Raw genomic sequence first — 20,443 nt, 5'->3', positions numbered from 1 at the left:
CTCTAGTAAAAATGACAAATTATCTTCTGATTGCTTCTGACAAAGGACTCATCTCTGTACTTGTTTTATTAGATCTTAGTGCCTCATTTGACACAATTGACCATCAAATTCTGCTACAGAGACTGGAACATTTAATCGGCCTTAGAAGTTCTGCACTAAGTTGGTTTAAATCTTATTCATCTGATCAATTTCAGTTTGTTCATTTTCATGACAAATCATCTTTGCATACAAAAGTTTGTTTAGGAGTTCTACAAGGTTCTGTGCTTGGACCAATTCTATTCACTTTATATATGCTTCCCTTAGGTAACATCATTAGAAATCACTCTGTAAACTTCCATTGTTGCGGATGATACACAATTGTATTTATCGATGAAGCCAGAAGAAACTGATCAATTAACTAAACTTCAAAATTGCCTTAAAGACATAAAAACCTGGATGAGCTCCAATTTCCTTATGTTAAATTTTGACAATACTGAAGTTATTGTTCTTGGCCCCAAACAACTCAGAAACTCTCTATCTGAAGATATAGGCCTCTAGTTTCACAGACCGGGCGAGGTGGACCTGCGCTTCGCCAACTGGGTGTGGCCAGGCGGATTTTGCAAGTTTGGCACACCGTGTGTACTGGCCCAGCTACTCCTCTTTCCCACCTTCGTCCCTCCTACCTGCGCAAGTCAGAAAGAGGGAGGAGAGAAGGCATGGAGTGGGTTTTACACACATCACACCAATCAAATGAGCCCCTCTCCTCGCCCTTAAATGCGCCGCGTGAAGGCGTAATGAGAGTTTACTCATTTCGCCATGGCAGAAGAGAGCAGCAGCGTCAGACGGCCAAACTTCTCCCAGGAGAAGTCCAAGCTCACAGTGTCCGAATATATGGAACTGCGAGCACACCTCCACGGGCCTATGATGCAAAGGTAGCCTGGGAGGAGGTCACCACAATCGGAAATCAATGTTGCGTTTCTCTCGTGCGCACGCGCTCTCTCTTTCTCTCTCGCAGTCTCACTCTGTTTCTTTTCTTTTGACTTTTCTAAGATGACAGATGCTGAATATATAGTCCCTATCTGATGCTGTGGCTGTTTGTGGTTGGCTGAGAGAGATGTGAACTCATTAGTTTGCAGCTGTGTTAATCAAGTCAGGTTGGGTTTCCATTACGTGTGCCAAACGGTGCCAATCCCCTTTGATCTGACATCAGATGTGAGGAGGCAGACACCATCTCCACATTTAAGACTAGAATTAAGACTTTCCTTTCTGATGAAGCTTATAGTTAGGGCTGGCTCAGGCTTGCCGAGAAAAGCAAGAGGGTCATTGGATAAATGCGACAAAATCGTCACTTCCAGGGAGGCTCACCTTCCCTGGGACCTAATGGAGCGGTAGGCGAGAGAGGACGCTCGGTGTATGCATGATGATAGGAGGAATTGTCTAAAAGGCTGAATGCCAGTGGAGTCTTCTGACAGAGTGCTGTCCGGAGTTCCTTATTTCCATAAGCGATATAGCTTATTTTCACCGTTTGTACAGTACACACACAACACACACTGTAAATAAAGATATAAACGTTGTGTTATTGAGTTTATACCCTGTTAAATGGAGCGGAGGGCAGAATTCATATATAAATAAATGTGTGCTTCAGTAATATTTGAGAATGTTCAGAGAATGTTGCTATATAGCACTGTTTGTTACCTGGGCCAGAGTTAAGGTGCTGCTCCTTTCAGGGAAACTTATTTTGAGAGAAAATCAGTTCTGGTGTTCAAACCCATCTGAAAATCTTTGAGGTGTGTTTTGCCGTGGTTCTATGGCACGAGTGTGCTTGAAAAACTGCTTCAATTAAATGTTCCTTTCATAAGTTACTGCCTTGCCACAATATGACAAATTTTATGATGTAAACTTAAAGCCACTACAAGGAACTTTTAACTGGATATGCAAAAGTCTCTTGTTTCTGCTGATGTCTCTGCGTGACCTACAACAGCAAATGAGACCATCACTGTGAAGATAAACTATTTCTATATAGTTGTATATCCATACTTTTAGGAAACTGTCTCCGGGTCCGCCCCAGGTCGCTTCCAGGACGAAACGATTTACGGCACTCAGACGGCACACATCATCTTACCTAGCTGCTTACATTTATAGTGACTCTTATAAATAGTCGCTATTCCTCCTCCTCGACCCGACGTCCGCGGGGAGTTAAAATAGCAGCAATCATCAGGTAAAAGTTCTGTGAAAACACTTGACTCACCAACAGTCAGCCACGTCTCAGTCACACAGAGAAAATCCAATCCTCAGGAAGTCAGGAAATCCTTCAGGAATAAACGTTTTGTTCGCTAGCGATCTAGCATTTATCAGCCCAATCCTAGCAGGAGCCGGCGGGTCCATGGCATTAGCTGTCCGGGGAGCCACACACAGAGGCTGCAGGTTGCGCAGATTCACCCCGCGCCAGCGGTGACAAGGAGAGCAGGGGCCGCGGGGCCAGAACACCTCATCCGGGCCGACGACAGGTACCAGCCAGGCATCTACAGGGGGCAAAGTTTTCCCGTCTTGTTGTTTCATTCATCCCCAAAAACACACACATGCGCGAGCCAGGTAAGCATCTTTACAACAATACGCGCTAGAGCTCATGGGAAATGTAGGCTTCATTCTGGCAAAACACTACCGCTTTTGTCCACAGGGTCGCCAATATCAACTCAAAATGAAAGTTCCTTGTAGGGGCTTTAAAGTGAGCTTCCCCTGTTTGAAAGACCAGCAGCTGCCACTGACCCAAACACACAAATTCCACCTAACAAACTATATACAACCTTGGTATGTGTGTGTGTGTGTGTGTGTGTGTGTGTGTGTGTGTGTGTGAGTGAGTGAGTGAGAGAAAGAGAGAAAGAGAGAAAAGGCGTGTGTGGTGATCAAAGGGTCATTTGGCCTACAAAACAAAATGGCTGATAACGGAGAACTACAAGATGGCTGAATCAAAGCTGGCTTCAGATCGGGGGAGGTCTTGTCTGACCATGTGGTCAGGACAAAGACAAAGGAAAAGAAGCGGGAACTTTGAGTTGCCTCTTTGGGTGTAGCTCTGTTGAAAGCCTAGTTGTTAATGAGTCTATTTGTGTTGCAAACGGTCTGGATTAGTGCAGATTGTTTAGTTGTGTGCAAGAATCTGTCTGTGAACAGCATTAGCAAACTAAACACTTAGCTTTGGCGAAGCCAACTAACCAATGACCTAACTGCAAACAATCACAACAATAACTCAATGACAGCATTAAATCACATACAACAAGTTAAACAGTCTTGCTTAGCCTGTACAGCTGTGATAAAGCTATGCCCAGTTGTTACGTTACCGATCCTTGAATGGATGGAAGAAAGAGTCACTTGGTGGTGTGCTGCTTTTGATAGTTGGCAGAAGAAGGCTGGAAAGAGCTGTGGTTCCAGATGCAGTTTTCTTGTGTCCTTGTTCCAAAGGTGAAACTCCGAGGAAGCTGGTTGCTCAGGGCTCTGTGTACTAACTCACTTGGTTCTCCTTGTTGCTAGAAAGCTAGTTGCAAACCTTGTGCTTGCAACTTTAACTTCTCTGGTTAAGGTTTAGAGAGTCTGTGATCAGTTGCCCTCCCTTTAGTGGTTTTGGGCAATGGCCTCTGAGTTGGTCAGAGATGGTGTGAGCTGCTCAGAATCTCACAAGCAAGAGAGCATCTGGGCTGGTCCAGGCCCAGCCGAAAAGAGAAAAAACTCTGAGAGAATGCAGGACTTATCTTAGAGTTTGTTACAGTGAGATCACGGAGGGGCATGTCACTGTAACAGTACTGTCCAATCAAGTTTGATGACTGGTCTCACTGGGAGGTGTGAGGTGACACCCTGTGGAGATGAGTGTCAAATAGCTGTCTTTGATATGAAGAACAAAGAGCATGCAGAGAAGAAAAGCCTTCACATGTCCAGTTTAGATTTTAGCAAATGACAAATCATCTGTGGTCATGCGAATCCCAACAAGAGTAAATGTCAGGATTTGTCCAAGCCTTTGTTGTGTGCCCTTGTGTTATGTGTTTGTGTTGTCTTGTTCTCCCTGTCTGTCATCCCCAGGGCTGGGCGGGGCCACCATTCTCCTGCTCTCACTCTCCTGCGCACCTGCAAAGCATCAGCCTGATTACTTCTCATCTCCACTTCATGCAGTATAAAACCCGGCTTCATGTTCCACTCTCCGGCAGTTCGTTGTTTCAACCTTAGTGGTAACACTCTTGGCCTCGTATTTCAATGCTCTGTGCTGCTCTTCTGGTTTTTGGATCTTTGACTGGTTTCGGATTATGCTTGTTTTTGGATTGTGTGTTGGATACTGTTGCCTCAAACTAACTTTGTATATATTTTTGTTTCCAAGCCCTGCCACCTGCCTGCCCCCAGCCTTGCTTCGCCCAGCCCCATTGTGTTGTCTTCCCTCACCTGGACTCCGTCATCTGCCCTGGATCCCCGTTGGTGTCGTTCTTTTTGTCACTACATGGCGCATTTCAGAGCACACACTTTTTTGTAAATAAAGCATTTTTTTCACTGATTTGCATTGTGGGTCCCATCTCATTCGTTCAGGTCTTGGCCTAAACATGGACAAACATGGACCCCGCAGATACAGTTCACCAGGCACTGGCTAATCAGGGAGCACAAATTGGACAATTAGATGAAGTTTCACATGCACTTTTTGACAGCAACCAAGCTATGTGAGCTTCTATTATTGAAATGTCTGAACAGTTGTCTAATTTAGCATTCATGGTACATGACCGACTGCCCAGTGGAGCTCCCAACGCTGATCCTCTGGAGCCATCATCCAGAGACTCTCGTAAATGACCCAGTGAAGTGGTTTGATGGGGATCTTGATAAATGTTGATTTTTGCTGCAGTGTAAACTAATGAAATGACCAGGCAGGACAACGTTAGGCTGTTGCTTCACTGACCTCATGCAGCAGAATCTTTACTTGCAAATTTTTATGCCTCAGACAGCCAACCAATTATTCTTTTAACAACATTAACAATATGAAAATATCTGTTGGAGTGTCATTTTCTTTAAACAACTATAATAACAAAACAACAACAAATACAATCAATCTCTTAAAAGTTGTCTTACACATAAGTATTAACAGACATCAGTGTGCAAAATAATTATATTTGTTGAAGTGAATTGCACATATGGGTATTCAACTTAACGTGCAATATGATTTTGATTTTGATATGATTTTTTGATGATCAGAGCTCTTGAGTTCACAACCCCAAACAAGTAAGGAGCAGATACACACAGCGTCAATGAAACGCTATGCTAGCCGGACCAGTGGGTCTAACATTACAATCCAGAGGCACAAAACTAACTAAAATATTAAAGCTGCAAGCAGTGTTGGGCGGGACCCCAACTTAGACACCTCTCCACTCTAGCTCACAGCCAACAATTTCTCCACATTTGCTCATGTTAATTTCAGAGGCACTAGCTCACTTCCTGTTGGATTTAGGTTAGGGGTGTCAGTGTGTGATTTGTAGGTGTTGATGAGACGAACAAGCCAGTTTTGGTTTAATGTTTCTACGACATTCCTATGGGCCGCAGTGGCCGTTTTTGTGTGTCTAGGTGGCGCTAGAGAGCCCATTTTGGCACTTTTGGAGTAAATTTTTTCATTGTATCAAATTTTTGCCAGTCCTGACATTTTGGTGAGTTTTTGAGCATGTTTAGGGGGTCAAATTTTGTTTTTTTGCACACCAATGGGGCCCCATGTCATGCAGTAGGTGCCCTTTTTTCCTTTTCCCCCTTGCCCTTCAAACATCCTGAGTCAATCACTGAGAGGGAGAGACAAGCTGTGAGAGCAGGCAGATTGAGATAGCTTTAAAATGTGTCAAACTCCTCCCTTTAATTGCCAAACCATGGGTCCAATCATCAATCTGATCATACCAGCAGAGAGATACACTCGTCCCAAACGCAGACATATAGTTTTTATGTTTGTGGAGTCAAAAATGCGATCTTGGTCGCAAGTTTAAGATGTCTAGCTCACAGCTGACAATTTCTCCACATTTGCTCATGTTACTTTCAGAGGCACTAGCTCATTTCCTGTTGGAATTTGGTCAGGGGTGTCAGCACGTGATTTGTAGGTCTCGATGAGACGAACAAGCCAGTTTTGGTTTGGTCTTTCTACGACATTCCTATGGGCCGCAGCGGCCAGTTTAGTGTGCCTACATGGCTAGGTGGTGCTAGAGAGGCCATTTTGGCACTTCAGGGGTTAATTTCTTCATTGTATCAAACTTTTCACCAGTCTTGACAATTTTGGTGAGTTTTTGAGCATGTTTAGGGGGTCAAATTCCAGCTCAAAGAGGCAGCAGGAGAAAGACTAAAGAAAGAATAATTAAAGCTGCTGTTTCAGCCTCCAGCTCACGTAGACAGTTTTAGACAAAAGTTGTATACGATTTTAGACCCCTCTGCACTCTAGCTCACAGCTGACAATTTCTCCAAATTTGCTCATGTTACTTTCAGAGGTAGAATCTGAGCATAACAGCAGAGAAATACACTTGTCCCAAACGCAGACATATAGGTTGCATGTTTGTGCAGTTAAAAATGTGATCTTGGAGGCAAGTTTAAGATGGCTAGCTCACAACTGACAATTTCTCCACATTTGCTCATGTTACTTCCAGAGGCACTAGCTCATTTCCTGTTGGAATTAGGTCAGGGGTGTCAGGGGTGTGCGTGATTTGTAGGTCTCGATGAGACGAACAAGCCAGGTTTGGTTTGGTCTTTCTACGACATTCCTACAGGCCGCAGCGGCCAGTTTAGTGTGCCTACGTGGCTAGATGGTGCTAGAGAGGCCATTTTGGCACTTTAGGGGTTAATTTTTTCATTTTATCAAATTTTTACGCCAGTCCTGACATGTATGCCAATTTTGGCTGTTGTTAGGGACCTCTGCCTTTGGCTGAGGTCCCTAACAACTCTGAACTTAGTCACAGACCCCTAGAAATACATTCAAATATTCTTATGATTCATTTTCATGTGTTATTCACGCTCATGTTTTTTTTCCCAGTTAAAGCTTTTTTTTTGGGGAGTTTTTCCTTATCCGCTGCGAGGGTCATAAGGACAGAGGGATGTCGTATGCTGTAAAGCCCTGTGAGGCAAATTGTGATTTGTGATATTGGGCTTTATAAATAAAATTGATTGACTGATTGATTAAACATGACACTAACCTGATACGAAGGATAAAATGAGCAGACAGGACAACGTTAGGCTGTTGCTACATTGACCTCTCATGGCAGAATGATGGGAGAGCCAACAAGAGCAAAAAAATGGAGTTTCAGACAGCTGCCCGATGCCCTGCTGCCACCTACTGACGGTTTTGGGTATTGCCCCAAAGGAAAAGTCCATAAAGACTGAATAAAAGTCTCTTAAGACTTAAAAAGAAATACCAGCAAGAGCTGGAATAATTATACAGTAACTATTGACCCTTATGGTAGGTAATAACATGAATAACATTGTGACCACATCTTTTGGATGTCACAGAGACATCTAAAATTTGTTATGTGCTGGGATTGCTGAGGGGCAGAGCTCTGGCTTGGGCAGAAGCGGTAAGTTCACAGACTGATTTTTGTAATTTACATTTTTCTATCTTTGAGAATTTAAAGACTGTCTACCATCAGCCTAACTATGGAAGCAGTGCTTCAGAACGGCTGCTTCGGCTCGGAACTCTTAGTGCTAATGCTAAATGGAACGATGCTGCTCTATGTGCAGTATTCGTTCAGGGACTTTCAGAGCATTTAAAAGATGAGTTAGCAGCCAGAGACGAACCCTCAGAGTTAATCTCCCTTGTTTCTTCAGCCATCCGTTTAGATAACCGACTGCGAGAGAAGTTATCCCCAGCAGTTAATTCAGCCCGGGCTACTAGAGCCAGTATTTGGAATATGCCAGCGGACCCTGTGCCTCATGGTTCTGCTGCTGTTCACCTTGATCCTGGGTCGACAAATGAGGAGCCGATGGAACTGAGTTGTGCCAAGTTGTCTCCAGAGGAACGTCATTGCCAGTTAAAGGCGGGTGAGTGTCTGTACTGCGGAACGTCCGGTCATCTGGTCGCCACCTACCCTGTTCGGTCAAAAGAGAGCGCTTGTCAGTAGGTTTGGAGGTACTGACAAGCCCGTTCCCAGTCCCCGACTCCAAACTCTGTACAATCACGTCTCCTGGTTGCCAGCTCAGTGACTTTTGGACAGACTGTGCTTCCTTTCCGGTCTCTAATTGACTCTGCTGAGGATAATCTTCTGGACACTGAAGTAGCTTAACAGCTGGGGTGCTAGCTGAGCACACTAGCTAAACCCATTCTAACGGTGGCATAACGTGTAACAGTAATGTGTTCACACAAATAACCAATCCAATCCAATTCACTTTATTTATATAGCACGATTTTAACAAACACAAAGTTTCCAAAGTGCTGCACAACAAGATAAAAACACAATAATAGAAGCACAATAAAACAATGAAGTGAACAACAGGACAAAAGTAATAAAATAAGATAAAATAAAATAAAATAAAATAAATCAAATCAAATAAAATGCACTGCCCGCACAAGATAAAAAATATGCACATACACATAAAATCATAAAATCAACACGCTACATGGTGTCAAAAGCCAAAGAAAAGAGGTGGGTTTTAAGGAGAGGTTTAAAATGAGACAGTGAGGAGGCCTGTCTAATGTGCAGTGGCAATTCATTCCACAGTTTTGGAGCTGCAACGGCAAATGCTCGCTCCCCTCTGAGCTTAAGCCTAGTTTTAGGCACTGTCAGGAGCAGCTGGTCAGCTGACCTGACAGAGCGGCTGGGAGTGTAGGGGTGCAGCAGCTCAGAGAGGTAGGGTGGGGCAAGGCCATTCAAGGCTTTAAAAGCAAATAAAAGAATTTTAAAATGAATCCTAAAATGGACGGGCAGCCAGTGGAGTGAAGCTAAAATAGGTGAAATGTGCTCAGACTTGCTTGTGCCAATTAAAAGACGTGCAGCAGCATTTTGTACCAGTTGAAGACGAGCAATGGAGGACCCACTAACCCCCATATAAAGTGCATTACAATAATCCAGCCGAGTGGTCACAAAGGCCTGGATTACCATTTCAAAGTGCCGTCTCTGAAGGACTGGTTTAATTTTTGCCAGCTGCTCAACTGGAAAAAGCTTGACTTCACCACAGCTTTAATTTGGCTGTCAAATTTAAGGTCTGCGTCCACTTTTACCCCCAGATTGTTCACAATTGGCTTGTGATACTGTGCCAAAGAACCCAGATCAATTAGGGGGGTCACAGAAGAGCCACTAAAGACCATGACTTCTGTCTTTTTTTCATTAAAATTCAGAAAATTTAAAGACATCCAGGCTTTAATGTCATGTAAACACTTTAGCAGTGGCTTAACACACTTTTTAAGGGGGACATAGATCTGACCGCCAATCAGAGGTCATTAAAATTAATATTGCCTCGGTGTGTGAATATGCAAAAACGATGTCGGACTCCGTAGTTTTCTCTGGGCCCCTCCCAAATCTGACCACTGATGACATGTTTAGCCGCATGTCATCATTTAATCGCTGGCTGTCCAGGTGGTGTCCAGCAAACGATGTGGGTTTCGTTAATAATTGACAAACTTTCTGGGGAAAACCTGGTCTTATTAGGAGAGATGGCATTCATCCCACTTTGGATGGAGCTGCTCTCATTTCTAGGAACTTGGCAAATTTTATTAGTAATTTAAATCCCTGACAACCCAGAGTTGAGATCAGGACTCAGAGACGCAGTCCTATACGCCTCTCTGAGCTTCTAGTTCAGTTACCCAGCCATAGTTTTCATAGTTTTATACAAACGGTGTCTGTCCCCCGACTACCTAAATTATTTAAATCTAAAATTAAACAAAGAGGAGTTGTGCATAACAACCTCATAAAAATTAAAAATTCTTCTGTAACAGAAAGACAAAACAGGAGAATTAAATGCGGACTGTTAAATATCAGGTCTCTATCATCTAAAGCAGTGTTAGTAAACAAATTAATATCAGATAATCATATTGATTTACTCAGTCTCACTGAAACCTGGCTGTGTCAAGATGAATATGTTAGTCTAAATGAATCCACTCCTCCCAGTCATAATAATACCCACATTCCTCAAGGCAGCGGCCGAGGAGGGGGAGTTGCAGCCATTTTTAACTCTAGTGTGTTAATCAGCCCTAAACCTAAATTAGATTATAATTCATTTGAAAGCCTCATTCTTAGTCTTTTACATCCGACCTGGAAAACCTCGCAGCCACTTTTATTTGTTATAGTGTACCGTGCTCCTTGCCCGTATTCTGAATTTGTGTCTGAATTCTAGTAACAGTTACTATACTAGATGTTTATCAGATAGTGCTGTCGCAAAATTTAAGGAAATGATTACTCGGTCCTTAAATTCAATACCAAGTCCTTCAGTAACAGAGGTTTCCCGTACCAACTTTAACCTCTCCCGAATTGATCATTTTGTTGATAGTGCCATAGGCTCGCTGCGAACAACACTCGACTCTGTAGCTCCTCTTAAAAAGAAGTTAACAAAGCAAAGAAAGGTCGCTCCTTGGTATAACTCTCAAACCCGTAGGTTAAAACAAATCTCGCAAAAGTTTGAAAGGAATTGACGATTAACCAAACTGGAAGAATCTCGTTTAATCTGGGCAGACAGTCTCAAAACTTATAAGAGGGGCCTCCGCAAAGCCAGAGCAAACTATTACTCAGCTTTAATAGAAGAAAACAAGAATAACCCCAGGTTTCTTTTCAGCACTGTAGCCAGGGTGACTGAGAGTCAAAGCTCTATTGAGCCTTGTATTCCTTTAGCCCTTAGCAGTAATGATTTTATGAGCTTTTTTAATGACAAAATTCTAAATATTAGAGGCAAAATTCATGACCTCCTGTCCTCAGATAGTACCTGTCTAACCTCAAACACAGCTGTAAGACCTAATATATATTTAGATTGCTTCTCCCCAATTTCTCTTCAAGAATTGACCGCAGTGATTTCTTCATCTAAATCATCAACGTGTCTCTTAGACCCCATCCCAACTAGGCTACTTAAGAAGGTCTTACCTTTAGTTAACACTCATATATTAGATATGATCAATATATCCTCATTAACAGGCTATGTACCACAGTCTTTTAAGGTAGCTGTAATTAAACCTCTACTAATAAAGCCCACCCTGGATCCAGAGGTGTTAGCCAACTATAGACCAATATCTAATCTTCCCTTTATGTCAAAGATCCTTGAGAAAGTAGTCGCAGACCAGCTGTGTGATTTTCTCCATGATAATAATTTATTTGAGGAATTTCAGTCAGGATTTAGAGTGCATCATAGCACTGAGACAGCACTAGTTAAAATTACAAATGACCTTCTGATTGCTTCAGACAAAGGACTCATCTCTGTACTTGTTTTATCAGATCTTAGTGCGGCGTTTGACACTATTGACCATCAAATTCTACTGCAGAGACTGGATCACTTAATTGGCCTAAAAGGTTCTGCACTAAGCTGGTTTAAATCTTATTTATCTGATCGTTTTCAGTTTGTTGACATTCATAATGAATCATCCTTACATACTAAAGTTTGTTTTGGAGTTCCGCAAGGTTCTGTGCTCGGACCAATCCTATTTATTCTATATATACTTCCTTTAGGCAACATCATTAGAAATCACTCTATAAATTTCCATTGTTATGCGGATGATACACAGTTGTATTTATCGATGAAGCCAGAAGAAAGTAATCAATTAACTAAACTCCATAACTGCCTTAAAGACATAAAAACCTGGATGAGCACCAATTTCCTGATGTTAAATTCAGACAAAACTGAAGTTAATTGTTCTTGGCCCCAAACAACTCAGAGACTCTTTATCTGATGACATAGTTTCTCTAGATGGCATTGCTCTGGCCTCTACCACTACTGTAAGAAACCTCGGAGTAACATTTGATCAAGATTTGTCTTTTAACTCTCATTTAAAACAAACCTCACGGACTGCATTTTTTCATCTGCGTAATATTGCGAAAATTAGGCCTATCCTGACCCGAAAAGATGCAGAAAAATTGGTCCACACTTTTGTTACCTCTAGGCTGGATTACTGTAACTCTCTATTATCAGGTAGCTCTAGTAAGTCCTTAAAAACTCTCCAGCTAATTCAGAATGCAGCAGCACGTGTACTAACAGGAACTAAGAAACAAGATCATATTTCTCCTGTTTTAGCTTCTCTGCACTGGCTCCCTGTAAAATCCAGAATTGAATTTAAAATTCTACTGTTAACTTATAAAGCTCTAAATGGTCAAGCTCCGTCATATCTTAGAGAGCTCATAGTGCCATATTATCCCACCAGAACACTGCGCTCTGAGAACGCAGGGTTACTCGTGGTCCCTAAAGTCTCCAAAAGTAGATCAGGAGCCAGAGCCTTCAGCTATCAGGCTCCTCTCCTGTGGAATCATCTTCCTGTTTCGGTCCGGGAGGCAGACACCGTCTCCACATTTAAGACTAGACTTAAGACTTTCCTCTCTGATAAAGCTTATAGTTAGGGCTGGCTCAGGCTTGCCCTGTACCAGCCCCTAGTTAGGCTGACTTAGGCCTAGTCTGCCCCTATAATACACCGGGCACCTTCTCTCTCTCTCTCTCTCTCTCCCTCTCTCCCCCTCTCTCTCTCCCTCTCTCCCTCTCTCTCTCTCTCTCTGAGTGTGTGCTGAGAGTGACAGGGTGAGTGCTTTGGAGAGCGTTTGTGATCGTGTGTAAGTTTGTTCAAACCCTTTTTGCTTTCTCTCTTCCACTGACTTTTAGCGGATGTTTTGGTGTAAACTTTCTCTGTCATCAGAGTTGGTTTGAGTCTTCCTTTGTGAAGTTTTTGTTGTTTGTTTGGCGGCTGCCACCGCCGCCATTCAGCTCTGCATGGCGGTGCGTGGTGTCTCCGGGTTGGAGAAGCTGACTCGCCGTCATGCTGTCAAACTTTCTCCGGGTGCTGGTGTTTCAGTAGAGGAGTGTAGTTTGGCTGTGGGTGCCGTTGTTGGCTATGGCAGTGTTAAATCTGCCTCTCGTATGAATAGCGCTGTTGTTATTTTTGTTGACAGCATTGAAAAAGCTCATCAGCTGATTGAGAGTGGAGTTGTGATCCAGGGATCACTGACTCCGGTTTTTTCTTTGGTTAACCCCGCTAAAAAAGTTGTTATTTCAAATGTGCCCCCTTTTCTGAGGAATGAAATGATAGCGAAGGAGTTAGCCCGGCATGGGCAGCTAGTGTCCCCGATAAAAATGATCCCCCTCGGGTGTAAGTCACCACACCTGAAGCACGTCATGTCTTTCAGAAGACAAGTCTTTATGATTCTGAAAGACAATGAGCAGCTGAATTTAGCTTTCGTTTTTCGTATCGATGACTTTGATTATACTGTTCATGTCACGTCTGATGCTCTGAAATGTTTTGGTTGTGGGGCAGAAGGACACTTGGTCTGCTCGTGCCCGGAGAAAATGAATCACCGTCAGGGCGCTGCGTCAGCGGCGGAGCCGGCTGGCACAGCGGACGCGCAGGACGCAGGACGCACTGACGCACAGAGGGCTGCATACACTGATACTCACGGGGCCACACAGAAAACACAGAAGGAGACAGAAAACATGCAGGATAAAACACAGAAAACACAGAAGGACACAGAAAACAAAATACAAGACACGCAAAACACACAAAATGACAGCTCACATAATGCTGATGCACAGAACAACATCCAGATGAACACAGACAGCGGTGAAAGTGGGGCAGGAAATGATGAAAATGATTCCAATGATGAAATGTTTGATGATGCTGATGATGTTCAGAGTCAGCAGGATAGAAAAGAACAGACTGGTCACACTGCAACCAGAGTGGCTGAGTCTGTTCTAGATGAAGAATCTGTGTTGGATGATGAGCTGCTGAAACTTGCTGTTAAAAGGAAAAGTTCAGAAACTAAAGAGAGCAGCGCTAAAACTACTAAAGTGTCTAAAACAGAACTGCAGTGTTCCTCCTCCCAGTTAGAGGAGAATACACAGAGTACACTGCAGAGTGATGATGATGATGATGATGATGATAATGATGAGAGCATGCAGGATGAAATCCAGGGTGGCTACTCTTTCCAGAGAGTTCGAACCTTCCTGACTCAAACCAAAGGCAGTAGGGGTGTTAAAGTGGAGGCTCATTTTCCTGATTTGCAGCTCTTTTATGATTCTGTCCGTTTTTATATGAAAAACACCAGAAACCTCGGGCAGCCTTCTTTCACTGATCCTGAAATCTTCCGGCTGAGGAAATTTCTGGTTAAAGTTCGGGACCAGATAGCTAGTGATGACTAAGAGCCTTCTCTGGTCCCTCGTCCTTTCTCTGTGCTGGTTAGGATTCAGCTTGATAATTATTATGTGTGAGATAAAGCTGGGTTCCTTAAACATTAACGGTGCCAGAGAAGACACTAAAAGAGCTTCTCTTTTTACTCTGATTAAGAGTAAAAACTTAAATGTCACCTTCCTGCAGGAGACACACAGTTCTCTTGATAATGAGTCTGACTGGAAGAGGGAATGGGGTGGGAAGGTTATTCTCAGCCATAAAAGTAACACTAGTGGAGGAGTGGGAATCCTCTTCTCTGCAGATTTCTTACCTTCTTCCTTCTCTGTAGAAGAAGTTGTTCCTGGTCGACTGTTAAAGCTCACAGCCGAATTTGAAAAAGTCAAAATTGTATTTATAAATGTCTATGCTCCGAGTCTGAGCTCAGAGAGAATATTGTTTTTAGATGTGTTAAAAGATGTTCTCAGTAACTGTAGCATTGAAGAGTACCTGTTTCTGGGGGGAGACTTCAATTGTACTGAAGACCCTGTTCTAGACAGGAACCATCCAGAGCCCCACGCTGCTTCTAAGAGCTGTCTCTCTAAAATGATTGAACATTTTGAACTTTGTGATGTTTGGAGATTTTTCCATAAACACCAGCGGCAGTATACCTGGTCTCACTGTAAAGATAATATGTTATCTTTAGCCAGACTTGATCGGGTGTATAGCTTTGAGCATCATGTTAGTGTATTTAAAGGTAGTTGCATTAATCCAGTAGGTATATCAGACCATGCTCTGGTTCAGTACTCTATCTTAATTAAGAATATCAAATGTAAAAGTGCTTACTGGCATTTTAACAGCACCTTGTTGTCTGATAATATTTTTAAGAATGTGTTCAGGTCTTTTTGGAGTAACCACAGACTAACTAAATAGGTCAAGGTCAAAATCAAACAGCTTTGCCTACAGTACACTCTCAATGTCACAAAGGACATGGCCAGATCTATGAGAGCTCTGGAGAGAGAAGTGGTGGAGCTGCAGGGGGGTTTAGCAGACTCCACAGGAGATCGAGAATGGATTCAAGTTCTCAAAAGTAAAAAATCAGCTCTGTCTGACCTGCTGGGTATCTCTGCTCAGGGTACACTTATTAGATCACGTTTTCAGGATGTTGTAAAGATAGATGCTCCCTCTCACTTCTTCTTCAGTCTTGAGTGTAAGAATGGTCAGAGGAGGCTGATTCACTCCCTCAGGTCTGACACTGGGCAGCTGCTGCAGGAGTCAGCGGACATTCGGCAGTGTGCTGTTGGTTTTTATGAGAACCTCTATAAGACAGAGTTCCAGGAGGACCCTGAGGTGGCTCAGTCCTTCTATGAAGGCCTTCCTCAGGTCTCTGAGGAGGACAACGCTGAGTTGGAGGCACAGCTCTCTGCTCAGGAGCTGCAGGAGGCCCTGCAGAGCCTGCAGAGCGGGAAGGCTCCTGGGATAAACGGCCTCCCTGCAGACTTTTTTAAAGTTTTCTGGCCTGTTATTGGTGATGATCTGTTGTTTGTTCTCAGAGACAGTCTGAGTAAAGGGAGGCTCCCTCTGAGCTGTAGGAGGGCTGTCCTCACCCTCCTCACTAAGAAAGGAGGCCTGCAGGACATCAAGAACTGGCGTCCTGTGTCCTTACTGTGCACAGACTACAAACTTCTATCCAAAGTGTTAGCCACTAGACTGAGGAAGGTGATGGAGCATGTCATCCATATAGACCAGACCTACTGTGTACCCAGCAGGTTGATAACTGACAACATCGCTCTAATTCGGGACATTTTGGACCTCTCTGGTTCTTTGGGCAGAGAGCTTGGTCTCGGATCAAGAAAAGGCTTTTGACCGGGTTGAACACCAGTACTTTTGGCAGACGCTGCAGGCATTTGGGTTCAGCTCTGGTCTCATAGCCCAGATTCAGGTCTTGTACAGTGGGATTGAGAGTGTACTGAAGGTTAACGGTGGTCTGAGTGCTCCTTTAAGGTTCAGAGGGGTGTTAGGCAGGGCTGTTCTCTGTCAGGTATGCTGTACTCTCTGGCCATAAAGCCGTTCCTGCACAAATTAAGGTTACAGTTGTCTGGTTTCTCTTTTCCTGGATCTGTGAATAGTGTTAAATTGTCAGCTTATGCTGATGATCTTATCTGTATTGTGAAAACCAACATGATGTTAATGTTTTAAATGAAACTGTGTGTCATTTTGGTAAACTGTCCTCTGCCAAAGTGAACTGGGGGATAAGTGAAGCCTTAGCCGTGGGTAAAGGACTGATCACTAGGCTGGTTTTACCTGGAGGCCTGGTGTGGAGGAGAGGAGGGTTTAAATATCTGGGAGTGTACCTGGGAGATGAGACCTTCCTGTCTAAAAACTGGGACAATGTCCTGGAGAAAGTCGAGGGTCGACTTAAAAAGTGGAAATGGATACTACCCAGGCTGTCTTTTAGAGGTCGAGTCCTGATTATTAATAATTTGGTGTCTTCTATGTTGTGGCACCGGCTGGCGTGTGTGGACCCTCCTCAGAACTTGCTGTCCCGAGTGCAAGCATGTTTGGTGGACTTCTTCTGGGACCGCCTGCACTGGGCCCCACAGAGCGTCCTCTTTCTGCCCAAGGAGGAGGGAGGACAAGGACTTGTCCACCTGGCGAGCAGAGGAGCTGCCTTCAGGCTCCAGTTCGTTCAAAGACTCCTAACTGGACCGGTGGACCTGGTCTGGAGGCCTGTTGCTTGTGCGTTACTGAAACTCTGTGTAGGGCTGGGTCTGGCAAAGTCCTGGTTTCTCATGGACCTGAGTGGATTTAAATTGGATTATTTCCCCACCTTTTACAAGGGACTGTTTAAAGTGTGGGGACTCTTCAGGAAGGAGAGGCTGAAGGACTGTTGCTCTTTGTTCTGGCTTCTTAAAGAACCAGTCGTGTACGGGACGCGTCTGCAGTGTGCGGCGGGGCCGTCCCTGCTTCAGAGACTCTGTGAGGCTCACATCTTCACTCTGGGCCAGCTGATGGAGGTGTGTGGCCCTGATTTGGACAGTGCTGCTGCTCTGGTCTCATACCTGGGGATCAGGTCTGTCAGGGTGGCCAGCCTCCTGCTGAGAGGCTGGAAACAGCAGCTCAGTCCTAAAAGCGGTGCCTGACTGCTGCCTTTAATCATGGACTGTTACAGCCTGATGGCTCTGATTCTTTCCCCCAGGTGAACATTGTTCCAGAGTTTAAATGTGATGTTGGTTTTCTGCTCAAACTGAATCCAGGTGTTGACTATAAACTGAGTTCTATGGTAGGTAAAACAATGTATTATTTATGTGTTAAAGTGTTAAACCAGAACAAACTTAAAGATCGAGTAGACACTCCATGGAGAGCTCATTTAAAGGACGGAGGCTCAGAGGCCTGAGTGGAGAGCACTGTACAAACCACCGTTAACTAGAAGGGCTGGGGATTTACAGTGGAGGCTTCTACATGGTATTGTCGCTGTTCATTCTTTTGTTTCTGTGATAAATCCAAATGTTGTTGACACCTGTCCCTTCTGCTCACAGAGAGAAACAGTCTTTCATTGCTTCTTAGAGTGCAGTAGACTGGTTTCTCTGTTCCAGTTTCTGGTCCAGGTGTTTGCTTTGTTTGGAGAGGTTTTCTCTCATCAAATGTTCATCCTGGGTTACAGATACAGCAGGAAAAACAGGACAAAATGTCAACTGTTTAACTTCCTGCTGGGTCAGGCAAAAATGTCTATTTATCTCAGCAGGAGAAACAAAATTGAGAGTTCTTCGGATGTTGATGCAAAGATCATTTTTGTTTGCATGATAAAGGTCAGACTAAAAACTGATTTCTGTTTCTTTAAACTGACAAACAGTGTGGAGGATTTCACAGACATGTGAGCTCTGGAAAAAGTACTGTGCTCTGTGAAGAATGGTGATCTTGTGTTTGGTCAGATTTTGAATTGAAAACATTTTTATTGTCAACACTCAGACATGAGATGTCTGTTTTCATCATGTTGAACTTTTATTGAGAAAATAAAAGTGGTTTGAAAATCAAAAAAAAAAAGAAAAATCTCTCTCTCTCTCTCTCTCTCTCTCTCTCTCTCTCGTGTCATGCGGATTACTGTTAATTTATTATGCTGATCTGTTCTGTACGACATCTATTGCACATCTGTCTGTCCTGGAAGAGGGATCCCTCCTCAGTTGCTCTTCCTGAGGTTTCGACCGTTTTTTTTTCCCAGTTAAAGGGTTTTTTTTGGGGAGTTTTTCCTTATCCGCTGCGAGGGTCCAAAGGACAGAGGGATGTCGTATGCTGTAAAGCCCTGTGAGGCAAATTGTGATTTGTGATATTGGGCTTTATAAATAAAATTGATTGATTGATTGATTGAACTGGTGTTGCTGTACCCCAGCAAAAGACATTGCTGGGCTGCTGTGGGTACAATGAACATCAAACACTGTGCTGTTTCAATTTCATTACTTTCAAATGTATTTAAAAATTGGAATGTACAGTAATATGAGTGTTATGTGGGCTAAATCACTGTCCATTGGCTGTTTTCATTCAGGCGCAGTGGATTCTTGTTAACACCATTAGGAGAAGCCAGGGTGGGCAACATATTTGAAGATAGGTGTGGTCCGAGTAAGGGAGCAGGAAGTAGGTGGATGGCTGTAATGGATCGCTGTATTATGGCCGGAGTGATCTCGTTGTAAGATGGGCTCTAGTTTATTGTATGCTAACAACAGCTCAGAAAGCTACTAACTTTCAGTAGCAAGTACTGAAGTGGATGCAGGTGTTTGGTCATAAACCAAAATGTTGAAAGATGAAGAACATATAAATTAGAAAGTGACTTATTGATGCAAATGTTGTTTTCCAAATCTGATTAACTAGAGGTTAGATTAGTAGGGATAATTATGAAGATTATAATGTCATATTTTCAAGGGTGGTTGGCTTGTTACAGGTATTTATTTAGCTTGTTTTTGGTACAGCTTTGTCATATCTAAATGGAAGTCAAAGAATAAAGAACATGGCAGGCTTATTCATAAGCTAAAAACTGAATTTTTATGGACAGTGAGATGGGCCTCTTCTCATTACCCCCTATCAGTACAAGTAGACAAGCTAACAAGGCTACCTCTAAGAAGCCATTGACACCATCAGGATGTTTGGTTGGTCACCTGACGCTCACCTTGCAGGTTTTAGCAGCCCTTTGTGAGTGCAGCTCATCCTTTTATCCTGAAACAAAACCTCCTTTTCAGATTTCTCCTCCTGGACATGTTCTAACATACTGTGTGTAAAATGTAACTTGTCCCCATTCTTAACTTTATTATCTACTTTAAATACCAGTTTGGAGTCAGAGGAAGGAGTGTATACTGTGTGAACCATTCACTGCTTGTTATTGGTTGCTTGTAATTTTGGTCAATCTCTGACATTAGGCTTTATTGTACTCAGTCCTTCTTGATAAGCTAAATACCTCAATGTACACGTAATGTAAATGTGAAATGGCATATTTCCTGTGGATGGCCCCACCTCGGGGCCCCTGGGCTGGAAATAGTCACCGTCAGGCCCACGCCCACATGGCTCATTTCCTCCTATAGAACAACGGAGATCGCTCCTAGCCTTTTTCCCCGGGAAGCTCCAGTTTCTCCTCCTGACTCTTTCCTGAGTCCCCCACCCCTGACTCCACTCTGTGAAGAAACACCACACTCCAGTGTCCCACATCCCTTGACGGACAGACAAATAGACACAAAGTCTCACAATTAGCTGGCAGCACATTGCTCCTCTGTCTGCGGAGCAACTCCAAACAAAGACACATACACAAAACCCAGCCTCATCCCTTTCCTCTTACTCATTTTCTACAGTTTTACCCATTCCTCTGTTCGTCCTTTCCATCCACCCATCCTGCTGTTGTATTTAAAACACTATAAATAACAGCAAACAGCACCGTAAGAATATCCAAGTTCAAGTTTCACTGTGGCTTTATCCCTAAACACTACACATTTTGGGAAGAACTGAAAGTTTAAAGTCTCAGGACTAGATATTGTTGAATTTGCTGTTAAAACCACCTGGGGGCTTAAAGTGTGAATTTTGCCCTGAGGGTGGCACTAGAGGAAAGACCATCATGAAATTTTAAAGAGATTTTCTCAGGCTCAGAAAAATTATTAATCATTTTACTTAAGAGAGCTTGTGTGAAGCTGACATGTTTCGATTGCTAGATGTTTCAGCTTATACTGACAT

General features: G+C 43.4%; 1 long non-coding RNA gene across 2 annotated transcripts in view; it reads left to right on the top strand.

Moving 5' to 3' along the window:
- Positions 1 to 4,827, top strand: part of LOC144461798 (uncharacterized) — a 48,603-nt gene extending 43,776 nt beyond the window's left edge. For both annotated transcript variants that reach the window (XR_013490425.1, XR_013490424.1), the window contains 2 exons: positions 4,048 to 4,193; positions 4,340 to 4,827. This is a non-coding gene — a long non-coding RNA (uncharacterized LOC144461798). The remainder of the gene's footprint in view (positions 1 to 4,047; positions 4,194 to 4,339) is intronic.
- Positions 4,828 to 20,443: the final 15,616 nt, after the last annotated feature.

This window comes from Epinephelus lanceolatus, chromosome 23, assembly GCF_041903045.1.
Source record: "Epinephelus lanceolatus isolate andai-2023 chromosome 23, ASM4190304v1, whole genome shotgun sequence".
Lineage (NCBI taxonomy): Eukaryota > Metazoa > Chordata > Actinopteri > Perciformes > Serranidae > Epinephelus > Epinephelus lanceolatus.
This window is presented reverse-complemented; position numbering and strand designations above follow the sequence as displayed.